The following is a 19,419-nucleotide window of genomic DNA, read 5'->3' as shown; positions in this document are numbered from 1 at the left end:
TGCATGCCAGTCCAGTAGAACCTCTGACACAGTCAGCTTAGAGTTTTCTTCACTTCCAGGTGCCCATTAATGATCTGGTGATAAAACTCATCCAAGATCTCGGACCCCCTCTTCTTCTGAACCACCAGTTGCCAATACTTCCTGAGACCATCAGGTGTCTCCCACTGATGCTCCAGTAGTCCGTTGTTGAAACAAAGAAGATCCCAATGATTCCAGTTCCCCTTGCTCACAGGGCTGAATCTGGAAACCTCTTCCCAAGATGGTCGCACTGTACTCTGCTGCAGCCACCCTAGCACTGGTCGTAAATCTGCATCCTCTTTAGGTCTTCTTCATCTGATGCTGGCCTTGTCACTGCAGTATGGTGGCATTTCTTGCTAAGATTCCCATTCCTACCACAGTTCTTGCAGTCTATTCTTTTGTCTTCTTGCACACTATCAATCAGGGTTCTCTTGCATTTCCTCAGTGGTGGGGCTTCTTGTGAAAAACTGGCTGGTTGTTGCCTCTTGTGACCAGCCTTTACTAATTTACTCTCATCCTTCTCATCTTCTGCAGCCTTCTTTTTGCCGTCCTTCTCATTTAGACAATCATAGCTGAAGTGTCCCGCCTCACCACATGTCCAACAACCACTTGTTGCAATCGTGGGTTTCCTTGTACTGTTCTGTTCTTGCTCCTTCCGTTTGTAACTGTTCTCCTTCTTGTGTCCCAGCTTCCCACAGAATGAGCAGCCTCCTCTGATCTTCTGTTCTCTCTTCCACTTCTTGCAATCCACTTTCCAATGTCCTGGCTTCTCACAATATCAGCAATGTCTTCTGATCTTCTCCTGTTCCCTCTTCCACTTCCAACAGTCCTCTTTCCTACGTCCTGGCTTTTCACAGTACCAGCTACTTTCTTCAGATTTTTCCGCCTCACGTACCTGCCCCTTTCTTGCCTTGAATCCTGTACTACAACCTACATGAAACATGGATGCACTGGACCTGATGTAGGGCTCAAACTCTAGAGCCCTAGCTAGTGCTTCTTGCATGCTTCTGGGTTGTGCCTACTTCAATTGCATTTTCCACTCTGCAGTATCAAAAGCATCAATTAACTGGTCCCTCAGAAGCATAGTCAACAGGTTGGGTGCTGCTACAGGGTATGCCTTGTATGCCATATTCTCCAGGTCATGAGCACACTGCTGTAAGGATTCGCCTCGAACCCGTACACAAGTCCGGAGTTTTGCTCTGTAAACATCAGTATGGTACATGGTTCCATATCTGCACTCCAGTACTTTTACTAAAGACTGATAACTGTTCCTCTCCTTTACTGTTATCTGGCCCAGAACTTCCAGTGTGGCACCCTTGAGGCTAGTAGCCAGCTGCAATGCCCTCTGCTTATTATCCCAACCATTCTGATCAACAAGTAGATCAAACTTCGCACGCAAATCTTCCCAAATTACTATACCATCAAACTCCTGAGGTTTCTTTTTAATTGGACCCCCATTATAGCCATGCACTTCACTGGTTTAGGGCCTAAAAACTGGGGCATCATAATTAAGTCCAGGACCTAAACGTTCTGCATTCTGATTATTCAACCCTGTAATGTTACCATTAGAAGCTTGGGATTCAAGATCCACCATACACTATTTTTTTTCATATGTTTGCTGAACAATAACCTGAGGCTCAGCAGTGCAATATTTCTCTACAAGGCCTCAATTTCCTCACTAATTATCTTCACATGGTCGATTACATGCTTCAACTGGTTTCCTATGTGCTGTCTGCACTCCTTCAGGATTTCCTCGCTAATCTTTAGCTGGTTGTACATATCCTGTCTGCACAATGTCTCTATTCCTTTGCTAATCTTCAACTGGTTGTCTACATGCTGTTTGCACTCCATCACATTATTGCTTATCTCATACATCTGCTGCCGTAGCTCAGCGTATACATTCTCCTTCAACTGTTGTTGCTCTTCCTTCATTTCCCTCACGAAAGCATCTAGCTTTCCTTGCATCCTCAGTTGTAATTCCCTTTGTTGCTCCTGTAATACCTCTTCAAGCTGTTTATATCGTTCTTTGTGTTCTTCATTCTGTGCTTCTAATTGTTCATTGAGTTCTTTCCGTCCTTCATTCTGTGCTTGTAATTGTACACTTTGTGCCAGTAACTGTTCTTTGAGTTCTTTCTGTCCTTCATTCTGTGCCTGTTATAGCTTTATAACTGCAACCAGCGATGCCTCCTCCTGTCAAGTTTGGCATCTTGTCTGCACACTTTCTGCCTCCATGTTGAAGGTTTGTCTCACTGCAGCACTTTTCAGATGATTCCACTCCTGACACTAATGTTACATCCCTTGCCCACATTGTCACAGGCGTCAACAGCAGTAGTTCAGCATAGAAAGGACGTTGCCTAGTGAGTTGTTCTTCCAATGGTCAGCAGTTCGGTGTACAGCACACAGAATCAGCTTAGGTGTTGTAAATAAACACTGGGTTCTCAAATCCGTGGTCTTTATTCACCAAATAATTACACTTAATGCCCGTCAACTACGCTGTTTTTGCAAGTACTGGAGCTATGCAGTGTTCACAAACTGCACTGTCACTGAGCTGACTCTGATCTAAACTCAAACTGAACTGAAGCTCCCCTATTCCCTTCCCCATCCATCTTTATATAAGCTCCCTATGTACGAGAATGATCTACTACATCCTAGGAGAAGCAACAGTTGCCAACTCGGAGACATGCAAAATATCCAGAGTTTTCTTACACTGCATAATACTGTAAATTATTTACCATACAAACTGAGCTAAAGTTACATAATTTAACAAAATCACATAAAACAACATTATTGAGAAAAAGAGCTCAAAAATTAATTTATACCTGGTAACTTTATCAAATACCTCTGCTCACAAATAGCAGACTAACTGGGAACCCTGTCACTTAGCGGAAAAAATCGAGAATCGTCAGAAATGCTGGAGCAGTACCTAACTGGCAAATCCCACTTCTCAGCAATATTATAATGCCTTTGTTACTTTACGTGAAATGCTTGCTGCTCTCCAGCAATATAGCGATCCTGCTCCTGGCCCTGATGACATTCCTTTTGCCATGTTATGTATGATTCTCTTTTTTTCAAGAGCTATATAATAGGATATGAGACGAGGGTATAGCTTCCCCCCCTCCCCCAGTTGGAAGATGGGTATAACCATTCCATTTCCTAAGCCAGGTACGGATCATTCCAATGTCACAAATTATCGTTCAGTTTGTTTGATGACTTTTGTGTGCAAACTTTTTCAAAGATGGTTAGTGTGAGGCTCTTTTGGTATCTAGAGAAAAACAGTTTCTTTTCTTCATCACAAAGTGGGTTTCGTAGAATGCGATGTACATTCGAGGTCTGTAACAGATGGAAGGAGAGAGTATGGATCGGTTGGCTTGAGGACTGTGTGGGTAAGACTGAAAGTTAGACTACAAATGTGGGCGCTTGTGTGCGTGTATGTGCCAAAGCAAGATCGTGCAAGCAGAGTGAGAGAAGAGTTCTGGACAAATGTGGAAGCATGCATGGAAAATTTTTAAAGGAATGAGAAAGTGTTTTTGACTTGAGATATGAATGAAAAGTAGGGAATGGGAAAGTGCATGGAGTAGTCGGTGAGTGGGGTGTGCCTGCAGAGATCGATGAGAATGGTAGTACTTTAGTGGACATTTGTCCTGGGAGGGGGTTGGTGATAGCCAATACCCTCTTCAGGCACAAAATGATCCGCAGGTATACATAGCGAGTGATGAGAAGGGTGGGTGGTGAACTGAATGAGCGGACGACAAAGATTGATTATGTGTGTGTGTGGATGAAAGGATGAGTAGGTGTGTAGTGCATGTAAGAGTATATAGAGGTTGGGGGAATGGACTTTTGGACACCACTTGGTAGGAGTCAGAAATAAAGTCCAAATAAAATGGCGAAATAGAAGAAGGGAAGAACAGGAGGAAGTAGTACATACAAGGAGAGTGGAAAAGTTACAAGAGGATGGAAAAAAGGCAGATTGTAAGAAGGAAGTGGAGGAGCGATTGGGTAAATATAGATTGGAGCAGATGGGGGACGTGGAAGGTGTGTGCAAAATATTCATAGAAGAAATCTGTGCAGCATGTGAGGTGGTGAGTGGGTTGAAGAGAAGACGAAAGGGGGAACAGGGAACAGCATGGTGGACTGACAAGGTGAGAGAGGCTGTGGCACAAGAGCAGAAAGCATATAGTGTGTAGATGAGAAACAGGGGTGTGGAAGAAGTTGAGAAACGGAAGAGACAGTTATATGTAGAGAGCAAGAGAGAGGTGAAAAGATTAGGAAGAGAGAGTAAGAAGAGAGTGGATGAGGAATTTGGAAGGAACTTACGTGTAAAGTGGAGGGAATGTAAGAAAAATGTTATGGAAAGAGGTAAAGAAAGTTAGAAAGGGTGCCAAAGAAGTTAGCTGGGGAGTGAAAGATAAAAATGGTAGATTACTAGTGGAGAACGGAGAAAAAGTGACCAGATGGAGAGAACACTTTAAGGAATTGTTGAACATACAGAATGAAAGTAATGCAAGTATAAGTGGCTGGGGAATGGTTGGGAGAAGGAGAGATGTGAGAAGAGAAGAAGAAATCAATAGAATGGAAGCTGTGGACGCAATGAAGAAAGTTAATATGGGGAAAGCCCCAGGAATTGATGGAGCGTGTGGTGAAATGCTAAAGCATGGGGGAGAGATAGTAACAGAATGGATGTGGAAGATGTGCAAATTGGCCTGGGAGGAAGGTGAGTCCCGGAGGATTGGAAGTCAGGTATAATTATTCCCTTGTACAAAGGAAAAGGGGAAAAAGAAGTGTGTGGTAATCATAGGGGCATCTGTCTTCTCAGTGTAACAGGAAAAGTATATGGTAGGATAATTTTTGACAGTTAGGGAAATAACATAGGAATTAGTTGGAGATGAACAGGGAGGTTTTAGGAGAAATGAATGAATAAATGAAAATGTGATATGGCGGCGCAACAGCAAAGGTCATATGCCACGGAACACAAGCATTAAAAGGAAGTCAAAATATATAAAAAATATAAAAAGCAAAAAGAGAGAAACACTGCATAAAACAGAACGATAGTAAATAGGAAACAAGCAAAACTAAAAACATGGTGGAAAGATTGAGGTTAAACAAGAACATTATAAAACACAAACTAAAATATGGTAAAGCCCTACAGTTTGTGGAGCAGGCCAGAACTCAACACAAAGGAGAAGTTGCCTCCTCCCATGGCACAAGCTTCATCCCCAAGCACCGAGGAGAGATGGTACGATCCGTTGTCAGCTCGGCACTCGGAAAGGTACCGCCGACAAAGGTTCCCAAAAGTGGGCCATTCCACAAGATGATGCCGCACAGTCAAAGGAACCAGACAGTCATCACAATAGGGAGGGGATACCCTCTCCATTAAAAAACCATGAGTCAGACTAGTGTGGCCAATCTGGAAATGGACTAAACCTGTTTCCCACTGTCGAGATAGTCCCACATACCCTCCATCACCCAGGTTCCGACGAATGCTGCAGAGTTTGTTCACTCCTACTGCATCTCACCTTTTCTGCCAACAGAGATGGACAGCCTCAACAGTGCCTGTATATAAATCCTCAGATGGGACACGGTACTGGGGAGAGGAAGGGCGAGAGGCTGCAGCTCTCACCAAAGAGTCAGCACGCTCATTGCCTACATCCCCCCATGTGAGCAGGGAGCCAACACAACTGTACAGAAAATCAACACTTGTGTAATAAGACCAGCCACTCCAAGATAGACAGGACTAGAAGGTGTGATGAGAAACCACAAGACAAAGCTTGCAAGGCACTTGCTAAGTCATTAAAAATGTGGGCAGAGATGTGTTCTAAAAAATAAGACAGAGCTACCTGTGTGGAAAGAGAGGCGTTCCCCTCAGGGAAGTAATCACATGGTCGTACCTCTGGGAGTATCCAGAGAGCCACTCGGGGAATGTGCACAGGGCAAACAGGAGAAGATTGAACACCCAGCTCCTCCATGGCAGCCCTCACCCTATATCAAAACAGTTACGGATAGCAAGGGTGAGAGTTATAAAAGTGGAAAAGAGCGACCTCGGAGACCGCCGTGCAACTTAGTGAGGAAGGTAGACAGTGAAGGCAAGGCCAATACTGCAGCAGTAAGGACTGGCGACGGAGATCCAGTGGCGGTTCATTCACGTCTACTAACAGACTAGGAATTGGGGAAGACCAGAAAGCTCCAGTTGACAGATGGATCCCAGCATGAAGGGTCAAAATGAGAGGCCACAGCCATGCCTCAGTGGCAGAAGAGTATGCCACACGGTTAGGTGACATTTCATCTCTCAACACTTAATCACTCGACATTTCATCACCCAACATTTCATCACCCAACATTTCATCACCCGACATTTCATCATCAAACTAAATTTTTTATAAGAAAGAGAACAATGATCACTTGCAAAACACAAATTGCTTACCAAGAGAAACTAAAAGTAAAGGATAGAAAAGTGATTAAAATGAGTCTGTTCACTTATAAATTTTAATTATTTACATGCCGAATACTGCACAAATTGCTTACCAAGAGACTCTAAAAGCAAAGGATAGAAAAGGTGATTAAAATGAGTCAGTTCACTTATAAAATGTTATTTTTGCTGATATTCCCTGCACCGCCACCAGGTGGTTCCATCACTATTTTCTGTATGCTTATAATACTCAAACTGTTTAAAAGAGACGGTGTCGTTTCCAGTAGACGTTTTACCAAAGTAGCACGTATTTTACATCTTGGATAGTGAGGCTTGTTAAACCACAGCGTTTTTAACACTGGCCGAGATAGTAACCTTGAACCACTAGAAGTGAGCTCACCTTGAAGCATTCACTGGTGCAAGGAATGGATGAATGCTTCGAACTCCAAACCACGCAATTAAAGAAGTGGTTAAAAGCGAGAAGCGAGAGGTGATGAACTGTCAGGGAAGTCAGGTGTTGAAACATCGTGTAATGAAATGTTGAGTGATGAAATGTCGAGTGATGAAACGTGGAGTGGTGAAATGTCGCGTGGAGATAAGTCGTGTGGTGAAATGTCATAGCACCATGCCACACACCCATTGTCCAATTTGCTCTGTACCAAAAGGTAGAGCAGGGTGGCTCTATCAGTGTCCCAAGACAAGTGAGACAAAGTCCGAAGGAGAGACAGGGCACGGAGGCAGGATAGACGTAATGCATGGATATGGGAAACCCACTTCAGTCTTCTGTCGAAAACAAGACCAAGAAACCTTGCCTCATCCACACATCGCACCTTGTGGTCATAAAACCTGAGGTTTGGGTCGGGGTGAACACCTCTCAAGCAGCAGAAATGCAAGGCCACCGTTTTTGTTGGGGAGAAATGGAAGCCATGCATGGTGGCCCAATGAGAGACGTGGTCTAGGGCGAGCTGCATGCGACGTTCAGCTATGGACATCTGGGAGCCAGCATACCATAGAGCTAAATCATCAACATACAGTGAGACAGACACCTCCTCCGGAATAGAGGACACAATACCATCCAATGCTATAGCAAAAAGGGTCGTGCTAAGGACACTTCCTTGAGGCATGCCTTCCTGCTGAGGGTACGAAGGAGACAGGGTGACACCAACTCGAACCCTGAATGAACGGTCATGCAGAAAGTCAAATATAAATAGGGGCAGCCTACCACGTAAACCAAAAGAGTGGAGTTCCTTTATGATATCAAACCGCCATGTAGTATCATATGCCTTTTCTAGGTCAAAGAAAACGCACACCAAATGCTGCTTTTTGGTGAAAGATCACATGCTGCAGCCTCTAGGCAGACAAGTGCATCTGTTGTCGAACAATTTGTATTTCAAGGAAATACATTAAGCATGAATTGACCATCTTTTCAAACAATTTACACAAGCAAGATGTAAGGGCATTTGGCCGATATTCTACAGGACTGGAACCTGCCTTCCCCGGCTTCTGGAATGGCAGGACAACAGCTTCACGCCAAGAGGTGGAAAGAGAAGAGTTCCTCCAGATTCTGTTAAAAAGGCTGAGGAGAAAAGACAGTGCATCATCACCTAGGTGCCGAAGCATCACGTAGGGAATATCATCTGACCCTGGTGAGGTGTCATGACAGAGGGAAAGAGTGGATTGGAGTTCGTGGGAAGAGAAAGGGAGGTTGTAAAGCTCCCCCCTCCCATAGGGGAAGTCCAGTACCTTAGTCTCTTCTACGACCCTGTGTCTGGTAAAAACTGGAGAACCAGCATTATTATGGTTGACTGCTGCAAAGGCAGATGCAAAAATATTGGCCACAACCGCAGGGTCACCAACAGGCTCACCATTTGACAGCAGCACAGGGGGCCTGCCTTGCATGAATTTCTCAAAATTTTTGCACCCTCTTCTACACCTGAGGCACCAGTGTCTTAGAGTTTATAGAGTACACATAAGCCATCCAAGAGTCTCGCCAGGCTTCTTTGAGGATGAGGACTCGGCTACCCCTAGCACGTGCCCTCCTTAATTCAACAAAATAATGCTCTGTTTTGTATCAATGATAGCGTGAGAATACTGTCTTTTTGGCACGTACAGCAATACTACAATCCTCATTCCACCATGGGACAGGGTGATAGCTATATATGCCAGAGGTTCTTGGAACAGCACGAAGGGCAGCAGAATGTATAATAGACATAAAGAACGAAACAGTCTCATCTATATGTGAAAAATCTTCTATGGAAACACCAATAGAAGTCAAAGAAGAAAAAAGGGACCAGTTTGCCTTATCCAACATCCACCTTGGGAGACAGGAACAAGGACTAGACACCGCTGCAGTAAAGAGGATGGGAAAGTGATCACTCCCATGCAGATCCCTCAGAACCTTCCAGGTAAATTCCAGGAGGCAGTCAGGAGAACAGACAGAGAGGTCAATTGTGGTAAATGTATTTGTTTGGGATGAAAATGTGTATATTCGCCAGTATTCAGCAGGGAGAGATCCTCATCCTCCAATATGGATGCCAACAAAAGCCCACGTTAGTTAACAAGACAGTCACCCCTCAAAGGGTGGCGACTATTAAAGTCCCCCAGGAGAAGAAAGGGCTTAGGTAACTGTCTGAGGAGGTCCTCAAAGTCTGCCCTAGTAACTGCTACACTGGGCAGTAAATAAATGCAACAGACAGTATACCAGCAGTGGGCATACAGCTGCACAGCAACACACTGGAGGTCAGACTTGTGGTAAACCGGTTGATGAGCGATGTTAGCCCTCACCAAAGCAGCAGTACCACCAACCATGCCTTGGGCTGGAGCACAGTAAAACACACAGTATCCAGGAGGTGCAAGGGGAGTGGCAAAACCGACAGGAGTTTCCTGGAGACACACACACACACACACAATGGAGAGGCAATCAGGAGGGTCCGCAACTCCTCCTAATTACTATGTAGCCTGCGACAATTCCATTGTAAGATGGTGTTTGAGTATCCCATAGTACCCATGGTGAAAGAACAGTCATGATAAAGGATAGGACAACCCTAATACTGACGAGCCATTATAGGCTTGTCACTGCTTAATATTGCCCTTCGAAGTGGGCTGCTTGGTATTGCTGTGCTGGGCTTTGATTGAAGGAGGAAGTGTCACCATACTCCTCCTTTGAGGTGGCACACCAGCTTGCCTGGAGGGTGGCTTGGATGGCGCCCTTGGTGATATAGGGCAATTAGTGGCAACACCAAAATTCCCAGATGTGGAGATGGAGTGCACAGAGTCGGAACCCTGTTAGGGTGATTTTGTGAGTCTCGGATCCGAAGCACCAAGGGTAACCACCCAACATCGTCTCCGGGCAGGGACCGGTTGACAGGCAGACCATCAGCTTCAGCCTCTGCCTTGCCAGACCTCTCAGCAGCAAGAGACTGGGCCCTCTTAGAATCTAAAGACTCAGACTGCCACACCTGAACAATAGGGCAATGTCGCACGCAGTTGAAGAGGTGCATCATTATCTGGTGGGGACAGTTCTCCAGAGGCCACCAGAAGTGAAACATCCGACACCTCTGGGCAGGAGTTGCAAGACTGGGTTGGCACCTCGGGTGGCCCCTCAAACTCTGAACTGAGTCCAGAGGGCTCTTGTACTGAAGGACCAAGAGTAGAAGAGGATGATTCTACAACTGAAATTTTGCTAGGAGGATAATCAGTATTCAAGGAGTCTGTTGAGCCACAATGACGTTTTGAGGAGATCAGACTTGTTTCAAGACAACCAGGCGAGGATTCAGCCATATTAGAAGTAGTTTCTTTATCAACGATGACTTCAGCTGCAAGAAGTGGAGGTTGCATAACCTGAGATGCTGAGATAGGTGACGGGACCACTGGAGATTATGACAAAGACTGGCTTGTGACTGCTCTATGACAGGATGACATGTACGTTTATGATAGGACAGTATTGATGCATATGATTCCCCATTCCTCCCAACAGACACCAGTGCCCTCGTCCGAGCCTCAGCAAAACTTATCTTATCCCTGTGTCGAAGAAGCAGAATTTCTTTTTCTAGCCGAAACCAGTCACAACAGCTGAAGATGCAGGGTGTGCCTCATGACAATGGACGCAACAAGCTGGCCCAGAACAGTCCTTGCCTGAATGAGTCGTATCACTACAGTTAACACACACTGCCGGGAGGCCCTGTTGCATCCAACGACAGGTACGTCCAACATGCCCATACATCTGGCAGTGGTAACAGTGTCTTGGATTTGGGACATAAAGCTTAACTTTAAGGGAGAGCCAGGCAACCTTAATAGAAGAAGGAAGAGCCACATAATCAAATGTTAGTAACAAGGATAGATTCGGAGTAAGAACACCATTAACTTTCTTTTGGAACCTTTCTACTTTAACAACATTGTGGATCCTTAGTTCATCAAGGAGCTTGTCCTTGGAGTACTGAAGCAAGTCCGGGGAAAACACAACTCAACATTGATTCAATGTCACATGTGGAACATAAGAGAACATCATACCAGGGTCTTTACATTTATCAACTGGAAAGGAACCCTCTTCAGGGGATGTAACCTCCATCGGGAGGCCACCATCCCCCTGAGGTGACATCTTTGGTTCCCTCCCACAGAGCAATACAATTTCACAATGAACAGTGAAAATATCGAGGGCACTAATGGGTTGACCACCTACAGCACGGATGACATAATACCGTGGGAAATCAGTTCTCTGAAAAAGACCCAGAAGGACTTTGTGGGTAGGTCCACAAGATGGTGGTAATGGGTGACGACATTTTGTCGTAACTTGGCTCACAGAATGCAAATCACCGGAACCCAGCAGGTAGGACTCCAGGGTGGCTATATGTAATAGACCTCCCAGGCGCAGGGGTGCCCCACACAAAGGAGGCCTTGAAGTATCACCAGGGAGGGAACCAGGGTCGTCAACAGAAGGAAAATTCATGAAAGTCATATACAAAAGGACCATCTTCGTTCCCCCACCCCTCCACCCACCGCAGAGCCCAACAAGGGGAGGTCAGTTGCCAGGGATGACACCACAGGCGACCCCAGAGGTAGCAGGAGAGTATGCGCAGGCAACTAATGGGGGACCTGGACAAGGGTGACTCCAGGACAATAGGAATCACCAAGCCCCCCAGTGCCTGCTTGATCCTAGCTAATGCATGACCAGCCAATTGACCTGGCCAGGCCCAACCAGGCCGCCCGTCTAGCCAGAATAAGGGACCAAAGAGGTGTATTGCTAGCCGCATCGCTCAACCCCCAGGACTCCTGTCTCCCAGCATTACGGGATGCCATGCACGGCAAACATGTGGGGAGGCAACAGTCCCACCCTAGATGGCAAATGGGCAAGGACTAACATCACCAGTAGGCCGCCTCCACCAGTGACGCAGGGGGTGCTTGGTTCACGAGGCAGACAAATGCCGAACCCTACAAAGGTAGGCAGGCCTCCAAAGTAGGTGGCTCTGCCAACCACGCTTCAAGCCCCTCCACCACGTCAAGGTGACCCCCCTCAGCGGGGAAGGTTTTTAGGAAGGGAAGATGTTGGGTAAATTAGATATTCATTCTTAGATCTTTAGTGGAAAAGTTTCTAGAGAAGGGAAAGAAGTTGTATGCAGCCTTCATGGATCTGGAGAAAGCATATGACAGGGTGGATAGACAAGGATTGTGGAAAGTATTAAGAATATATTGAGTAGATGGGAAGCTATTGAAGGTCGTGAAGAGTGTGTATGAGGGTGCTAAGGCTGCAGTGCATGTGGATAGTGAACTGAGTGAATTTTTCTATTAGAAGGTTGGATTGAAACAAGGATGTGTCATGACTTCATGGTTGTTCAATCTGTATATGGATGGGGTTATAGAAGAGATACAATGTAGGGCAGTGGATGTCAGAGCAGCCCTAGTGAGAGAGGGCAGTATTTGGAAACTACATGTGAGAGAGGGCAGTGTTTGGACACTACCTGTACTGTTGTTTGCAGGTGATACTGTGTTGTTAAGACAAAGAGAAGCTACAAGGCTTGGTGGATGAATTTGGGAGAGTGTGTAAGAAACGGAATCTAGGGGTGAATGTGGGGAAGAGAAAAGTTATGGTCCTCTAGAGAAGTGAAGTCGGTGAATGTACAGTGAGGCTGGATGAGGAGGAAATGGAAAATGCGAGTGCCTTTAAGTACTTGGGTAGTGTAATGAGTAAGGATAGAAGTTTAGAGGTTGAAGTGCTTGAAAGGGTGCAACAGGGAAGAGAGGTTGCTGTTTCCTTGATCAGAAACAGGGAAGTGAGCATGGAAGTGAAAAAGCTGCTACATGACAGTATTGTGATACCAACTCTAACTTATGGAAGTGAGGCTTGGACCTTGTTGGAGGAACAGAAGTCAAGAGTGACAGCAGTGGAAATGAGTTATTTGAGAGGTGCATGTGGAGTCACATGTAGAGACAGACTGACAAATGAGGAAATGAAGGAGCATTGTGGTTTGGATGTGGATGTTATAGGAAGTGTTAGGAGAAGCACACTGAGGTGGTTTGGACATGTGGAGAGGATGGAGAGCGATAAACTGTCGAGGAGAGTGTATGTGAGTGAGGTGGAGGGGGGGAGAGGGAGGGTGAGGCCAATGATATTATGGAGTGGAGAGGTATATGAGAGAGGGGGTGTGAGCAGGGAGCAGGGCATTGAAATGGCGGGGGACAGGGCAACATGGAGGCGATTTGTTTGTGGTCACATCTTATGGGATTAAGGCATCTGGCAATAGATAGACAGATAGAGTGTACATCCGACAACCTCATCAGACTTGAGTCCGCAATATGTGAGGCTTTTGGATCTCAACATCTTGTTGCTGTGTTCTTTAATCTGGAAAAAGCATACAATACAGCATGGCGCCATGACATTCTGAGTAAAATTCACAAATCTGGGATGCATGGCCACCTGCCATTATTCTTTAGTGACTTCTTGTCAAATCGCAGATTTCAAGGCCGTGTGGGCACCTCAGTCACTGTCCCTCGAGTTCAAGAGGAGGGTGTTCCACAGGAAAGTGTACTTTGTATACCTTTATTTGCTGTTCCCATTTATGGCATAATTGGTTCCCTGTCTGAGGGGGTGTCTTTTTCCCTTTACATGGATGGCCAAGCTGGTTCCTGGATGTGTGCAGTTGAGAGGAAAATGCAGCTAGCACTGGACAGGTTGCCAACTGGGCAGTATAGAGATGTTTCCGATTTTCTTCAAGCAAGACTGGCTATACATTTTTGTAGAATAATGGGGGTTCACTCAGACCCTGATTTATTTCTAAGTGGGCACCGGCTACAGTGCGTGGAGGAGAACAAGTTTCTTGGTTTAACATTGACTGTCAACTGAATTTGGTTTTGCATTTGAAACATCTACGAGTGTCTTGCATGCAAGCAATGGATTTCTTGAGGGTACTGTCTCAAACCTCATGGGGTCCTATTTGGAAGACATTCCTGCACCTGTATCAAGCCTTAGTAGGATCTAAACCTGCACAAGGTTGCGAGGTGTAGCCTACTCCTTTACCACGGTTTCGTATTGTCGATCCTGTGCTTCATGCTGGTTTGCTTCATACTACTGATGCCTTCAGATCATTCACAATTCATAGCTTGTTAGTCAAGGCTGGCAAGCCTCCCCTATGTAGATTTACAGAGCAAGTCAGTAATCATTCAATGCTGGAACCATGTGAGACATATGCCAGACACACTTACCGCTGTTTGTGTGTCACAAGAAAATTTTTTTCAGTAGTGTGATTTACATCCTTGCACTCCGCATCTCTTTGGATACAGAGTCAGGCAGATTATGGTGGATATACGTAGGTCTGTCTACAGAGCCTGTCTGTTCTGTCCGACTCCCAAGGATCGCCCCATGGTTTCTTCCACAGGTGCAGGTGTGCAGAGATACTGAAGGTACCAAGTCTTCTAACTGTTCTCTAGCTCTCAATCAGTTACTTTTGGATCATTCATCCATTTCCAAAGGCATCATTCCAGTATATACAGATGGCTCAAAGTCAGACACTGGTGCCAGGTTTTGTGCGATTTTCACATATTATGCAAAAGCTGGAAGTTTTCCTCTAGACTCCTCCACTTTTACTGCAGAACTGACTGCTGTCATTTTAGCTCTTCAGCTGATTTTTACACAAGAAGAGGCTTCTTTCACTGTTTTTAGTGATTCTCAAAGTAGCGTTTTGACTCATGAGCCCTGTAATTCAACTCATCCCCTGGTCCTTGCCATTCTTGAGTGGCTTTTCCTGAATAGGATCGTGGTAAGCTTTTCCGGTTTCGTTGGGTTCCCACGTATGTTTGTGTGACGGGTCATGAGGGTGCAGATATATTAGCTAAAGCTGCGTCTTCTCGACGGCCCCCTACAATTACCCGCTTCCCGCATCCAGTATGACACCTTCCTTATAGTATGCGATTTTTACTTGTTGGCAGAGACAGTGGAATGCTGTTGCTCATAATTAAGTAAAATAAATGTTTCAGAGAGTGGTTGTGCCGAGGGTTCTCTCCTCCGTGCCCCGGCGATTGGAGGTGGCTCTTGCCCGGCTTAGCAGTGGGCATTCACGGCTTCTGCATGGATTCCTAATGTGTGGTGGGACTCAGTTGTATTGTGATGATTGCCTTATTCCCCTTACTGTCCGTCACTTGCTGGTCGAGAGTCCAAATCTGGGGGACCTATGTCAGAGATTATTCCATAGGCATAATTGGGCGGATGGTGCCTACTGTCTGTCCTCGACGCTTGGAGGAGTCTATGGCTATTTCAATGATGTTTTTAGTTTTCTGTTTTTAACTTTCCCTAGGAGGTGGACTACCTACCACTCCATATATAACTGATATTCAATAAACTATTCTGTTGTCATTTTAAATATTTTATTTCTACGAAGAGATATTAAATTTGATGTTAGTATGCTAAATTTTAGTTATTACCTTGCTGTCTGGTTGCGTATTACCCCCCCCAGGGGGGGGACCATAAATGCCCCCGCCATCTGCCCCTCTCCCGGTGACGACTCGAGGTGCCTGGAACCACTGTCTGACTCTCTTCTTCTTCATTTCTGCAACATTCGCGGCCTTTCATCTAACTTTCGCTCTGTTGAGCACCACCTCTCCTCCTCTAAACCTCACCTTCTTTTTCTAACGGAGACTCAGCTGTCTGAGGCAACTGACAGCAAACCCTTTTCTGTATCCTCCTACTTTCTCTATACTCATTTCAAAGCCAAAGGTGGCTGTTGTGTATACATACGCAACGACTTATCTTGTTCTCGTGTTCCTGAACTTGATTCTTCTGTATTCTCCACTCTCTGGCTTCGGCTTTCCTGTCATTCTCTGACTAAATATATCTGTGCTGTTTACTTATCCCCTAATTCTACTGACTATCAAAAATTCTTCGACTATCTTACTTCTACGATGGAACACATTCTGTCCATTTCTCCTTTCTCTGAAATCTCCATTCTTGGAGATTTCAATGTTCACCACCACCTTTGGCTCTCCTCTCCTTTCACGGATCCACCTGGTGAACAAGCCTACATCATTTCTATCCTTAATGACCTAGAGCAGCTTGTACAGCACCCTACCCGTATCCCTGACCGCCTTGGAGAGAGCTCCAACATACTTGACCTCTTCCTCACAACTAATCCTTCTGCTTACTCTGTTAATCTTTTCTCTCCGTTGGGCTCCTCCGATCACAACCTTATTACCTTAACCTGTCCTATCGCTCCAGTACGGCCTGCGGACCCTCCAGGGAAACGTCGTCTCTGGCATTTTGGAGCCGCGGACTGGGAGGCCCTCAGGCAGTACTTCTTTGATTTTCCCTGGAATGATTATTGCTTCCATGGCCGTGAGCCATCTGAGTGTGGCTTGCGCATTACGGAGGTTATTCTCTCGGGCATGGAAGCATACATTCCTTTCTCATATCCTTTGACTAACGCAAGAAAGCCTTGGTTTAATCACGCTTGTTCTAATGCTGTCCGCAACAAGGAGAAGGCCTACAAAAGGTACCGGAGCCAATCCACCCCTGAATCACATAATCTTTACGTTTCTGCCCGGAATCGTGCTAAGTCTGTTCTTCGCTCTACTAAAAATAATTTCATCCATACTAAATGCTCTCAACTCTCCAACTCGAATTCTTCCCGCTCCTTCTGGCACCTTGCCAAAAATCTTTCTAACAACTTTACCTCATCATCCTTCCCTCCTCTTTTCTACTCTGATGGTTCTGTAGCTATTTCTTCTACTGATAAAGCAGATCTCTTTGCTCAAACTTTCTCCTCCAATTCCACCTTAGATGATTCAGGTGCTGTTCCTCCATCACTTCCCCCCTCTGACTTCCTCATGGCTGACATTAAAATTTCTTCAGTTGATGTATTTTCTGCCATTACTGGCCTCAGTACTAACAAGGCATATGGGCCTGATGGGGTCCCTCCTGTTGTTCTCAAAAACTGTGCTTCTGTGCTTACACCCTGCCTAGGCAAACTATTTCGCCTTTGTCTGTCAACTTGTACCTTTCCTTCTTGCTGGAAGTTTGCTCTCATTCAGCCAGTCCCAAAGAAGGGTGACCACTCCCAACCCTCCAACTATCGTCCAATTGCTTTAACGTCCTGTATTTCAAAAGTTTTCGAGTTAATTCTTAATAGAAAAATTTTAAGGCATCTTTCCTATCACAACCTTCTTTCCGATCGTCAGTATGGGTTCCGTCAGGGACGCTCCACTGGCGATCTTCTCACCTACCTTTCAGACTCCTGGTCATCCTCCTTTCGGGACTTTGGCGAAAGCTTTGCCATTGCACTTGACATCTCAAAGGCTTTCGATCGAGTCTGGCATAAATCTTTAATTTCCAAACTGCCCTCCTACGGTTTCTATCCTTCTATCTGTGCCTTCATTGCTAGCTTCCTTTCTGGTCGTTCTATAGCCGCTGTTGTAGACGGCCATCGTTCTTCTCCTAGATCTATCAACAGTGGTGTTCCTCAGGGCTCTGTCCTATCACCAACTCTCTTCCTTTTATTCATCAATGATCTTCTAAGCTGTACATCTAACCCTATCCACTCATACGCTGATGACTCCACCCTTCACCTTTCCATTCGGTTCCCGCAACGCCCATCTCAACAGTTACTTCAACAAACAAGGGATGAGGCTATGGCACACCTAATGTCTGACTTGGCTCATGTCTCTGACTGGGGTAAAAATAATATGGTTGTCTTTAATGCATCTAAGACTCAGTTCTTACACCTATCAACCCGACAAAATCTTCCACAGGTATACCCAATAATGTTTAATAATATTCAGATTAATCCTGCATCATCCTTGAACATGCTTGGGGTTTCATTCACTCGGGACTTATCTTGGAAAGATCATATTACATCTCTTGTAAAATCTGCTTCCAGGAGATTGGGTGTGCTAAGCCGACTCCGCTCTTTCTTTACCCCTGCACAATTGTTGACTCTATACAGGGGTTTTATCCGCCCCTGTGTGGAGTACAACTCTCATGTGTGGGGAGGCTCCCCACATACAGCTCTTCTCAATAGAGTGGAGTCAAAGGCTTTTCGTCTCATTAACTCTCCTCCTCTTACTGACTCCCTTCAACCTCTGTCTCTTCGCCGCACTGTTGCATCTTTATCTCTTTTCTATCGCTACTTTAATGGTCACTGCTCCTCTGAACTGTCTGCTTGCATTCCTCCACCTCTACGACGGGTGCTTAGCACCCGTCTGGCAGCAAACTCTCATCCCTTTTCTGTCCAGCTCTCTAATGCAAGAGTTAACCGTTACTCCCAGTCTTTCATTTATGCAACAGGTCAGCTCTGGAACTGTCTCCCTCTGTCTGTATTTCCTTCTGCCTATGATCTCCAGTCTTTCAAACGTAGTGTGTCCAGGCATCTCAAAATGGTCGGATCTTGAATTTGGCTCTCTATTGTATTTTGTTTTTCTCTTGGAGGGAACTGTTACTGCGGGCTCATGGCCTTTGGTTCCTTCTTCCTCGCATAAAAAAAAAAAAAAAAAAAGTTGCGCCGCCAGTTTTTTACTATATACCGTATATTTAATAATCACCAATAATAAGTTGCAGCGAACTTAATGGCATGCAGTACAGTATGTATATTACTGTACGTATTTTATTTCGATGTGGTTACCCTGTTGAGTTTTAATGATATTTTCATCATCAAATCGAACTCTTGTTCACAACCAAGGGAGGAGTGACATATGGTCCGAATAGCATTGAAAAAAATAGAACTAATCAACAGGATGCCCAGTGAAATCTCAATGGCATAATTTTCCATACTTATATGCACTTCACAATACTTATCAGCTGGAATCAACCCAATGACTATTACATGGCCGATACAAGCAGGGATGCCAAGTCTTTGCCATACTCTCCTCCGTACAAAACTCTTCCAACCAGCTAAGCACCCTTATCAGTTCCTTATTTTCATGAACCTCCATACCTCACTCTCACACACTTCTTTACCATATATATCCATCTTCTTCGTAGCCCACTACGCCTCCTTCCACCTTCAGATTTACCCAGATACACTCTTTTCACCATCCTGTTTTCATCCCTTTCCAAATGACCATAACACCTACTCGTAAACACAACCGCTTCAGCTATTATATTCACAGGCTTCCTGAGATATATATATATATATATATATATATATATATATATATATATATATATATATATATATATATATATATATATATATATATATATATATATAATCAATCAATCATTTCCTGTGGCACCCCACGGGATGCATAAGGCCTCAATGAACTCTCTCCACCAATATTTGTCTCTTGCCATCTCCTTCAGGTCCCATCAACACTCCTCTCCTGCTTCTTTTTTCATTGTCCTCAACCAGGTTTCCCTCTGCCTACCTCTACCTCTTCTTCCTCTAGCAGTCCACTCTGGCATATCCTGTATTAAACTACCTTCTTTTCTGTATATGTGCCCCAGCCACTTCCAGCGAGACAGTCTCACATATTCATTAACTGGTTCCACTCTCGTAATATCCCTTACTCTTGCATTTGTA

This window comes from Coenobita brevimanus, chromosome 60 (assembly GCF_032717465.1).
Source record: "Coenobita brevimanus isolate Jiangsu-jjx chromosome 60, ASM3271746v2, whole genome shotgun sequence".
Taxonomy (NCBI): domain Eukaryota; kingdom Metazoa; phylum Arthropoda; class Malacostraca; order Decapoda; family Coenobitidae; genus Coenobita; species Coenobita brevimanus.
Note: the sequence above shows the minus strand (reverse complement) of the source record.